Source organism: Phalaenopsis equestris, unplaced genomic scaffold (genome assembly GCF_001263595.1).
Source record: "Phalaenopsis equestris unplaced genomic scaffold, ASM126359v1 Scaffold000002, whole genome shotgun sequence".
NCBI classification, from domain to species: Eukaryota; Viridiplantae; Streptophyta; class Magnoliopsida; order Asparagales; family Orchidaceae; genus Phalaenopsis; species Phalaenopsis equestris.
The window spans coordinates 49,465,604-49,476,054 of record NW_018164444.1 but is presented as its reverse complement, the minus strand read 5'-3'; positions in this window follow the sequence as shown (position 1 = coordinate 49,476,054).

Genomic DNA, 10,451 nt, shown 5'->3' with positions numbered 1-10,451 from the left:
TATATATATACATACTTTTGATGGGTTAGGTGACGACGCTTAGATTGAGTGACACCGGTAGGTTAAGCTTTTTTTGAGCTCCTCTTAATTATTTTTTTTTTTGGGTTGGGAGCTTAGGTTTTCAACTAAGAGATATTTGACTTGGAGTAGTTAGATATAAATTGTATAGATAAGCTTAATAAGATTATTTTAAAAAAAATCATTTTTAATCTAACAGCCAGCATAATTTATCCTCTGTATGCAGCATAAAATTAATTATTTTGCTTATGTTAAATAGAAAATATTTTATTTATTATTTATGTTTTTTTTTTGTTGATGGGTTACATTTAATGGGACTCTAGCGAGCCTGAAACACAAGTGAAATACATTTGAGTTAAGTTTGATTCGATTAGAAAAATTTGTGTTTTCCAATTAATTTTTATTACAATAAAGATTATATGTTAAGTGGTTTTAATGGCACCCATAAGAAATTATCATAAGTATTGAATAGTCTAAGCCAATGGTGGAGAACATTTTGAATAGTTTAGGTTAGCCTTTTTGATGCCCCTAAATATAGAGTAAGGTGATGGGGAGTGATCGTGATCCCAAAAGAAGTGGTTTTTTTTTTTTTTTTTCTGGAATGAAAGTTATGTTGGCTTTTATTGAAAAGAAAAAAAAAAGAATACAATAAAAGGCCTAACAGAATAAAAATTACGTAATGAAGTTCTACAGATAAAAACTATTAAAAAGATACAAGACCTATAGATGAATTCTAAAGAACATCCAACTAGTAATAAAATAATGAAAAGATTAGTGAACAAAATTCAAGTCCACCAATAGTTTTAGCAGAAAAGAAATCTCAATTATAAAATCAACAAGGAGCACCTATGTACATCAAGTGCAAATTCTCAAATAATATACAACGAGTCATAAAACTCATGTAAAATGTGATCTGCCCCACAAATATGGCACAAAGGGATTGTGTAAACATTCTTGGGATACCCACCTTCCTTCCTAGAAAGGACGTTAGGTACAGTGAGGATAATACACTAAGCATGCAACAAAGATAGATAAGACGCGCGACACGACAAATATGCAATGACATGTAAAAAAGAAGTCATGAAATAGCATGCAGGTTCAATCTGACGTAGTAGTGGAGGTTCTGCACTCTCCTACAGGCCTTACCAGGAGTCTACAAAAGGTAAAATATGAAAGAAAACAAACTTACGCCAGGTCACAACGAAGAGTGCTGGAACTGACTGACGTAAGCCTTGCTAATTAGTCGGGCTAAGGTAAACCGCCACTCATGCTGAATGGTATACTAACTGTTCAGGAGAATGAGTCCCTATAAGGATTGCTACGTACTATAGTATATTAAAGCATTGGTGGAGAGGGCAAGATTGATTGAAAATGATCTAATGTCAACTCAACAAATTATGAATGTGAGCCAGAAATTATTGAATTGGAAAGGAGTTTTTGAGAAGTGGTGGCAGTGGGAAGAAGAGCCGATTTGAGTCTTATGACTCTGAGAGAGATTCTAAAACTTAAGAAAGCTACGATTCATCTATTTTAGAAAATAGTGCTCCAATATGTACTTCATGAGAAAAAAGACATCACGGTCAACGTTATTTATCCTTCGAGCACTATTTCAAGTTTGGTCAGCCCGACTACAAGATATCATAGTGCCCTCAGAGAGCATTTAAGAATAGATCAGATGCTCCAGTAGACTAGAGGGTTGGTAGACAACAAAAGATTATCCCATCAAGAACTTTCAATGGTGGATCATGCATGATGATTGTAGCAAATATCTCGAATCAAAGGCGAAGATTAGTCTCTGTTTTGGACATAATAAATTTATCCATATTGTGCAAAAAGTTTGATTCTACACACATAGACTCTACATAGAAGGTATAATTAAAAGGATGGTTAATAATATATGATCCTTTACTAAAAGATAAAAATAGTAATTAAAATTTACTTAAAAAAATAAACAGGAAGAATAAAATGTACATTTAAAGGTAAGCACATGAAAGTTATGTCAATGCACGAAATTTTTCATGAGTAAAATGTAATTTCTTTTAAAAATTAAACCCTCACACGTGCTCCAAGAAGTTGCATTGTTAAGGAAGGGGGTGAACATGGACTTAATTTGTTGGGTTAATTTAAATATAATTGAACAAAGAATGACTTGTAATAAATTGAATTTGGCTCACCCAAAGTTTGCTTGTTTACACCACTAGCTATAGTTGTAGTCTTGTAGAACCACCCCATTTCTATGTATTTACATGTCTAACAATTAAATTTTACTTTTTTATATTTATACCACCCCGATATTTTATATAATGCCACTATAACTTTTAAAAGATGAAATACACATTTTTACGCATAGATAAGGTGGAAAATATGTAAAAATTGAGTTTTAGGGATTATATAAGAAAATACATAGAAATTGAGTGGTACGTATGTAAATCTTCATTTTTATGCCATAATTACTTACATACAACTTGAAACATTGATTTTTACAAATTAACCGTCTAGGTGATTTTTTTGAACTACTGAACTCTTGTAATGATTTTTTATTTCAATTATACGAGAAAATCACTCGGATATTTGTGGGCATTATTTTACAAATTGTTATTATATATCATAATTTCATTACTTTCTAAAAAATTAAAAAAACAATTTTTTTTATAATTGAAACTTCTGGACTTTGATAAATATAACACAAATGTCTCACTTCTTATGAAAGAAAGTGATTTATAAAACTCTCATCACAGTATAAAATCTCTACTTTCTCGCAATTAGCAACTCTTTAGCTAATTTTGACGGCAATGACTTCGCTTTATTATCTCAACAAGTTAGGGTACGTTCGGGACAGCTTATTTAGTGCGGTGGCGTTTTGAAAACTCATCTGATCTATTTGGGTAAACTGCGTTTTGACAGCTTATGTGTTTTTAAAAGGCTGAAAACAACGTTATCACACCACACATATTTAGGTGCGGTGTCAGCTTTCTGGCAGCAATCTAGCTTTTTCAAAAAAAAATAAAAATTTGTAATAGCCACCGCACCTAACTTATCAACATATTATTTTTAATCAGCTTATCAACAAATTATTCAATAAGCTGCAATTGCCCCAAACAGTTGCCCCAAACAGACCAACAGACCCTTAATCTCATAATTTGTAGGAGTATTAAAATAATTCATAGTTTTTTTTTAAATTGTGACTGAAATAATTCATAGAAAGACTATCAAGAGCCTAATTGAAAATTACTTTAAAATTATTTTAACATTTTTATAAATTCTGAGACTAAAATAATCCTACTTAAATAGTCCCATTAATTTTTACTCTTATCTCAAACGACACGTAAATAAATTGCATGAAATTTTTACGGAAAGAAAAAAAAAAAAAAATCATTGACATTTACATTATTATTTTTTTGGGGCAATTACATCCAGACCATCCGAAACTTATTATTTACAAATCAACCACCACTCTTTCATCTATTTTTTAAATTCTCTCTTCAAATATCAAAATTCATGTTAAAACTCTGATTATTATATTTTATTTTTACCAAATTCTCAATAATTTCATTAGGACACATGTAAATACATTAGTTTGGGAATTAAAAAAATCACTTGGATTAATTATCCTATTTTTTTATTTAAGTTACTTGAAATCTTTAGAGAGAGAGAGAGAGAGAGAGAGAGAGAGAGAGAGAGAGAGAGAGAGAGAGAGAGAGAGAGAGAGAGAGAGAGAGAGGGAGAGTTGTTTTCACACATCATTTATCATCAATTATAAATTTTGAATTAATAGGAGGCAATGGGGTTGGAGTATAAATCAAACTAAGCAAACTTTTAAGCACGATTAAGTCATTTGATTGGTAAAAAATGGGCTACATATTGTAAACAAAGATAAGATCCATATCATACTAATTAAACTATTTGATTGTACTTTTGACTTAGAGCTCATTTGTTAAAGCTATGTGATATCATAATTTATACATAGGCATCAATAATTATTAATTGATGGAAAATATTAACCAATAAAAAAATGATAAAAATTACTTTAAACACAATCATAATTTTTTATTTAAAACCTAATCAATGATTAATCATTGAAACTTGTGAAGAATTAATATAATAGTTAATTATCCCAAATTTATTATGAGTAATTAGGAGGTTAATAATCTACAGCTAGATAAAGTATATTGATTATTCTTGATGCGTGCTAGAAAATTCGCGGCGGTAGAGTAATGGATTATCGTCTTAGTGTTGCACGAGGATTCAACACACACTCAGACACAAGTGAAACAACCAGTGATGATACCAGAAGTTTTTACGTGAAAAACCCGTGAATGGAAAAAACCACGGGGCCTGGCCAAGTTATAAAAAATCACTATATGTTGGTGATTACAGCGGCCCCTTGTCCCACAAAAGAAAAATTATTACTAGATTTTCAGATTAAAACGTTTTCTGACGGTGTCCAGTCAACATTGGTCCGCGATGATCGATGATGGATGATGATCAGCGGTGATCGGCGGTACTCGACGGTCGCCGACGGTGGTCGATGGAGGTCGGCGGTGGTCGCTGACGATCGGCGGTGGTCGACAAAGATCGACGATGACAGGGATGATGTTCGACTTGAGCTCTTTCACAAAGCCTCAAGTTCTCTCTAGCCTCTCCCGCTCTCATGTGAATGACAAAGCTCTATTTATAGTGTTTTGGGTACAATTAATGCAGGAATATGAACCATTTTGATCGGACCGTCCGGAGAGCTTCCCTTGATCAGATGATGTTTGATGGACATTTAAGTGTTTTAACGATGTCAGAATTGAGCAATCTTGGATTAGTTGGATTTGTCTTGTCGAGACGCTCGATTCGACTATAAACTCGCTAGATTTAGCATCTGTTTAACCTTTCAAATGCCTCCTCTCCAAGAGTAGTTTAATGATTTGATTCGGGCTTGATTTGACTCAGATTGGATTGACTTTCATATCATTAGATTCGTCTCATTGAGCCGATCAGTTTGACCATAAGTTTACTGAAATAGGAGCTCCGGATGACTCTTAATCGAAGTTTGAATGTTTCTTGTTCAAAAAATTACATCGATATTCGTGCCAGATGATGAAAATTTGTTGGTGGTGTATTAGCTGCCCCTCTATTTTTTTATGAGTCTAATTTTTTTCTTCAGAAAATATCAATGATCAAAACATCACTTATGTGTGTGTGTGTGTGTGTGTGTGTGTGTGTAATTTTGTACGCAATCTTTTCAATGCTTGGATAATTTCCAAATTCTCCCATAAACTTTTATATGCTCTGACATTTTCTGATTTGGCAATAAATGCTCCCATTAGCTTTAGGATCTGTTTGGGTCGGCTTATTAGGTTGCGGCGACGTTTTGAAAATGCCGCCGATGTGTTTGGAAACTTCATTCGCATCGCGTTATGGTGACACTCTGATATGTGCGTTTGTATTTGTTAAGGGTCTTTAGACGCTCCATTGGCCCCACGTCCTGCGTCCGTGACTAGCGTTTAGGGAAATATTTCCTTCCGCGCCCTTCTCAGTTCTCCATCGCCCTCTCTCTTGCTGTCTCCCTCCCCGATCTTTACCCTCGCGTAGATCGAATCACTTGTAAGCTCTGGTGAGATATGTTTACTCCGGTGAGGATATGTGAGCTTTTTTGAGTATTTATCGTCTGATCTGTTTTTTCTATCCCAAAATTTGGCAAATTTCAATTCACGATAAAAGTAGGGTTTTCTTGCTGATGATTTTGTTGGATTATCTTGGAATGCATTGGGTACTTGGAATGCATTGGGTAGTGTTGGAATGCATTGGGTAGTGTTGCACTTTCTTTCTAATAAAGCCGAGAAACATAAGAACTGTCTTGGATCTATTTGTATTGATATGAAAACGAATTTATTCAAATGCATATTAATGTAAGTTAGTACATAAAAATTTTGTGGTATTTGGGTTATGAAGTTACCCTTTGTTTCTTATGCATTCACGTGCTGACACCGAGAGTTCTTGGTGAAATGTCTGCGGCTAAAATGACTTGTTGTGTTGGTTCAAATCAATCGTTATATTGCTTTCATGGTATTGTTGATGCTTCAACAGAGCACATTTCATGAAAAAGGCACCGTTCAACAAATTTGATTATCAATAATGGGTCTCTAGATCTCAACTGGTTCTAATTTCATTGTATTGGAGGCACATTTCATTGTGTGGGAGGCATAGATCTCAACTGGTTCTAATTTTAGTTGGGTCTAATTTTGTGTGATGTGTTCAATAAATTTGATTAGTTGGGTCTAATTTCAGCTGCTTCTCTAGAATTCTTTGGGGAATCTCAAGTTTGATTATTATTATAAGGCATTTACTTCGTGTTAACAAAAATTGGTCATAATTCATGGCTCCTTTTTAGTTGGTATTAATATAAGGCATTTACAATAAATGCATGGCTCCATTCTTTTGGTTATCCAAAGAAGATGAATGGAAAATTGGCCATAAATGCTGAAAATATTCTTGTTTTGCATTATGTATTGCTAAGCTTTCTCCAATGTGTCATTTCATTAAAGAATGGAATTACTTGGTTTCAATTGTATTTGATCTGGTGGATTCATGGAGATGTATGTTGAAACAGAATTGTTTTATATTCAAAGAATTCATATGGTCTTAAGGAAATTTGTCAGGCAAGAACCCCTGTATCATGGGTCCACTTCATCTCGTGGTTGTTCTCTTTTTGCAGTTATTAAGATAATCTTGATGGGTTTAGAAGTCATGTTTCTCTTAAGGGTCGGCCTTACAGTGTTTTAAGTGTTTCTTTTCTTTAGCAAACTTTAATTGGTGGAGATTTTCATGGATTGAAAAGTGCTAGTTATAGATATCCATTTCTTTTCTTTATGTTACACTTGAAAATTGGGTTTCCTCCACCCTTTGGTTGTAACAGATGCTTTCTCCATTAGCTGCAGTTCATGGTTCTCTATTTGCTGCAGTTTGATCTGAATTAGCTACAATTCATGGTTCATGTATTTGCCGAAGTAGCTTGATCCGCAACTTCTGGTTTTATGTATTTGATGCAGAAGTTTGCATTGGGTTCATGGTTTTTAAAGCTTCATTTTATTAATAAGGTTGTCAAGTTGAGAAGTTCAATAATAGCATTTCATGGTTTTCAAAGCTTCATGATTTGGTGAAGTTTTTGCTGGGTCATTTCTGTGTAGCTGCAGTTTCTGTTTAGCTGCAGTTTTTTTTATGGAATTTGCCGCAGGTTATATTGGTAATGCTATTAGCTGCAATTTCTCTTATCTGAAGCTTCTGTGATGGAATTTGCTGCAGTTTATGTTATGCAACTTCTGTTTAGTTGAGGTACATATGTGAAGGGAGGAAACATATGAAAAACTGATTGTATAGAGGAAGCTGAGAGAATGGTGTAGTGTTCTCCGTTGAGATTCAAATCTATCTAACCTTAGACAAATGCGTAATAAAACATGTTCGATGTCTTACTGTGGATGTATGTCTTTGACAGAACCATATAATTCTTTTGTGTTCTTTTTTTTCAATAGTTTTATACTTCATTTATACTTCATTTGTGTTCAGCATCTTATTGTATTTCTTCTTATTTTATTTGTATTTGATACTCATGAAGTGGTGAGCAATGTAATTTAATTTTATGTAACTTAACTGTAATATTTTAAGACATTTATTTTATCTATTATTTTTCATAAACAGCTTATTTCAGATTATCAGCAGCAGATTATAAATAATCAATAGTTGCCCCAAACAGACCCTTAATATGCTTTCATAATCTGTTTTAATCTGCTTTGATAATCTACATAAAGCCAAACAACGGGATCGTTGGGCTTGATAATAAATGCTCCCATAACCTTTGATTTGCTTTGATAATCTGCATACGCGGCAAGTATAACATATATTTGGCACTGACATGAGAACGCCAAACAACAGAATGCTGAAGTAGAAGTGGGATTGACGAACTACGGGAAGTGGAAGTGGAGGCGAACAAAAGGAAGTGGAAGTGGAGGAGGGTGGAGTTGAATGATCATTTTAGTTATTTTAAAAATTAGCATTTAACAATTCAAACTCTTTTTCACCCTATAAATAGGGGCCTGAAGTAGAGGGTAGAGTGGAGTTCTCAACTGATCCAGGATTTCCCAAAAGAAGAAAGTTGTCCTCGTCCTACGTATCAGACAAGCAACATGATCATCTTTCTCGTTGCGGTGAAGAGTTGAGGCGAAACGCTGCGGTGAAGTGTTGCGGTTAAACATTGCGGCGAAGAGTTCCGACAAAACGTTATGGTGAAGAGTTGCGGAGAATGGTTGTGGCAAAAAGTTGCAGTGAAGTGTTGCGGCGAAACGTTGCGGCAAAGAGTTGCGGTGAAACGTTGCGTCGAAGCGTTCCGGCAAAACGTTGCGACGAAGAGTTGTGAAGAATGGTTGCGGCGAAGAGTTGTGGCGAAGAGTTGCGGTGAAGTACTGCGGCAAAGTGTTGCGGCGAAACATTGCGGTGAAGAGTTCCGGCAAAACATTGCGGCAAAGAGTTGTGAAGAATGGTTTCGACGAAGTGTTGCGGCGTTACGGTGAAGTGTTGTGGCGAAACGTTGCAGCGACGCCACTGGTGATTTATCCCCACGGTAACTTTGTTGAGGTTATGCATCATAATGTTACTCGATGGTGTTAACCTGTATAGGAGGATCCAACGGAAGTCCATCAAGGACTTATTAACCCATCAGAGGTTGTTTGTTGGAGCTTTGCTCGTTTACGAACCTGTGTGAAATGGGTCGGGTGTAGCCCAACAAGAACTGTTAACCTATACAGGGTTTATTTCCAGAGAAAAAACTCGACGATGTTAAATGGAAGATGTTAGATCAAATCCCCCTGGGATTGATCATGCTCTAACAAAGAGACAACCGAAGTTGTGTATTTCTTGGGTCGAGAGCATGAAGTGACTCGTGAATGAGCCATTACACTTTCTAAAGATATCCTTTATGTATAGGAAAGTAAGTGAATAATATTTGATATACATTGATTATGTATAAGTTGCAATGTAATAACCTATGTGGACTGCACGACTGGAGTGTTACTGGTAGTACTTGCGAAAATTTTCTGCATTCCAAGTCTGAGGCAAGATTTTCTCATCTAAACCCTTGAGCTTGAAGGTTCCAGGCTTGATCATGGCAATCACAATATATGGGCCTTCCCAGAGAGGTGATAGTTTGTTGTGTTGGGGACCATGACCGTCAGATTCAATACTACGTAAGACTATGTCACCGATGAAGATAGGTTGAGGCTTGACTCTCCGGTTGAAGTGGCGAGCAATTCTTTGGCGATAGGAAGCAACTCTAAGATGGGTTACATCGTGTGTTTCTGGGAGGAGATACAAATGTTGTCAGAGCTTTTTTTCGTTATTATCTGAGTCAAAAGTCTTAACTCGCGGGTTTGGAACTTTGATATCAACTGAGATAACAGCCTCAGTGTCGAAACACAAGTTATATGGAGTTTCCCCAATTGGAGTTCGCGTGGTGGTGCGATAGGCCCACAGAAAGTTATGCAACTCTTCTACCCATTGCCCCACGGTCTTCTCAAGTTGAGTTTTCAATCCTTTGAGCATTGTAAGATTCGTCACCTTTGTTTGTCATTTTGTTTGGGGATGCGCCACAACAGTGTGCACCAACTGAATGTGAAAATCTTTGCAGAATGATGTGAAGACCCTTCCAGTGAATTGAGTCCCATTATTTGTGATAATCTTCGCAGGAATCCCAAAACGACAGATGATGTTTTTCCAGACAAACTGTTTGGCATTTTCCTAAGTGATTTTGGCAAGAGGCTCTGCTTCTACCCATTTGGTGAAGTAGTTGACAGCTAAGATAATGAATTTTTGTTGTCCAGTAGCTATCAAATATAACCCCATGATATCTACCCCCATTGGGCTAAAGGCCAAGGACTTAGAAAAGATGTGAGTTATACCGGCGGTGCAATTGTAAGATTGGAGTGTAGTTGACAATTCTTGCATTTTTGCACAAACTCTAATGCATCTTGCTTAATCGTGGGTCAGTAGGAACCTTACCTCATTATTTTAAGAGCAAGTGCCCTGCCACCAAGATGCTCCCCACATATTCTGGCATGAACTTCTCGTAGAGCGTAATCAGCTTCAGATGGAGGAAGACACTTGAGATATGGACCTATAAATGCCTTCTTGTCCCTATAAGGACCTATAAGGATGAAGTTGGCAAATAGATGTAGTAGCATCATCTGGAAGTGTTTCATCTCGGAGGAAGGAGATGATGGGATCCATCCAAGATGACTCCCTTGGGTCATCTATAGACAGTATCTCCCATGAGCCATGGATGCTAGGAAAATGTATCTTCTCAATATACCTTATTTTATAGAGATCTCCAGTTGTTGAAGTTGCAAGCTTAGAGAGGGCATCGGCTCGAGTGTTATGCTCCCAAAGTATATAAATGA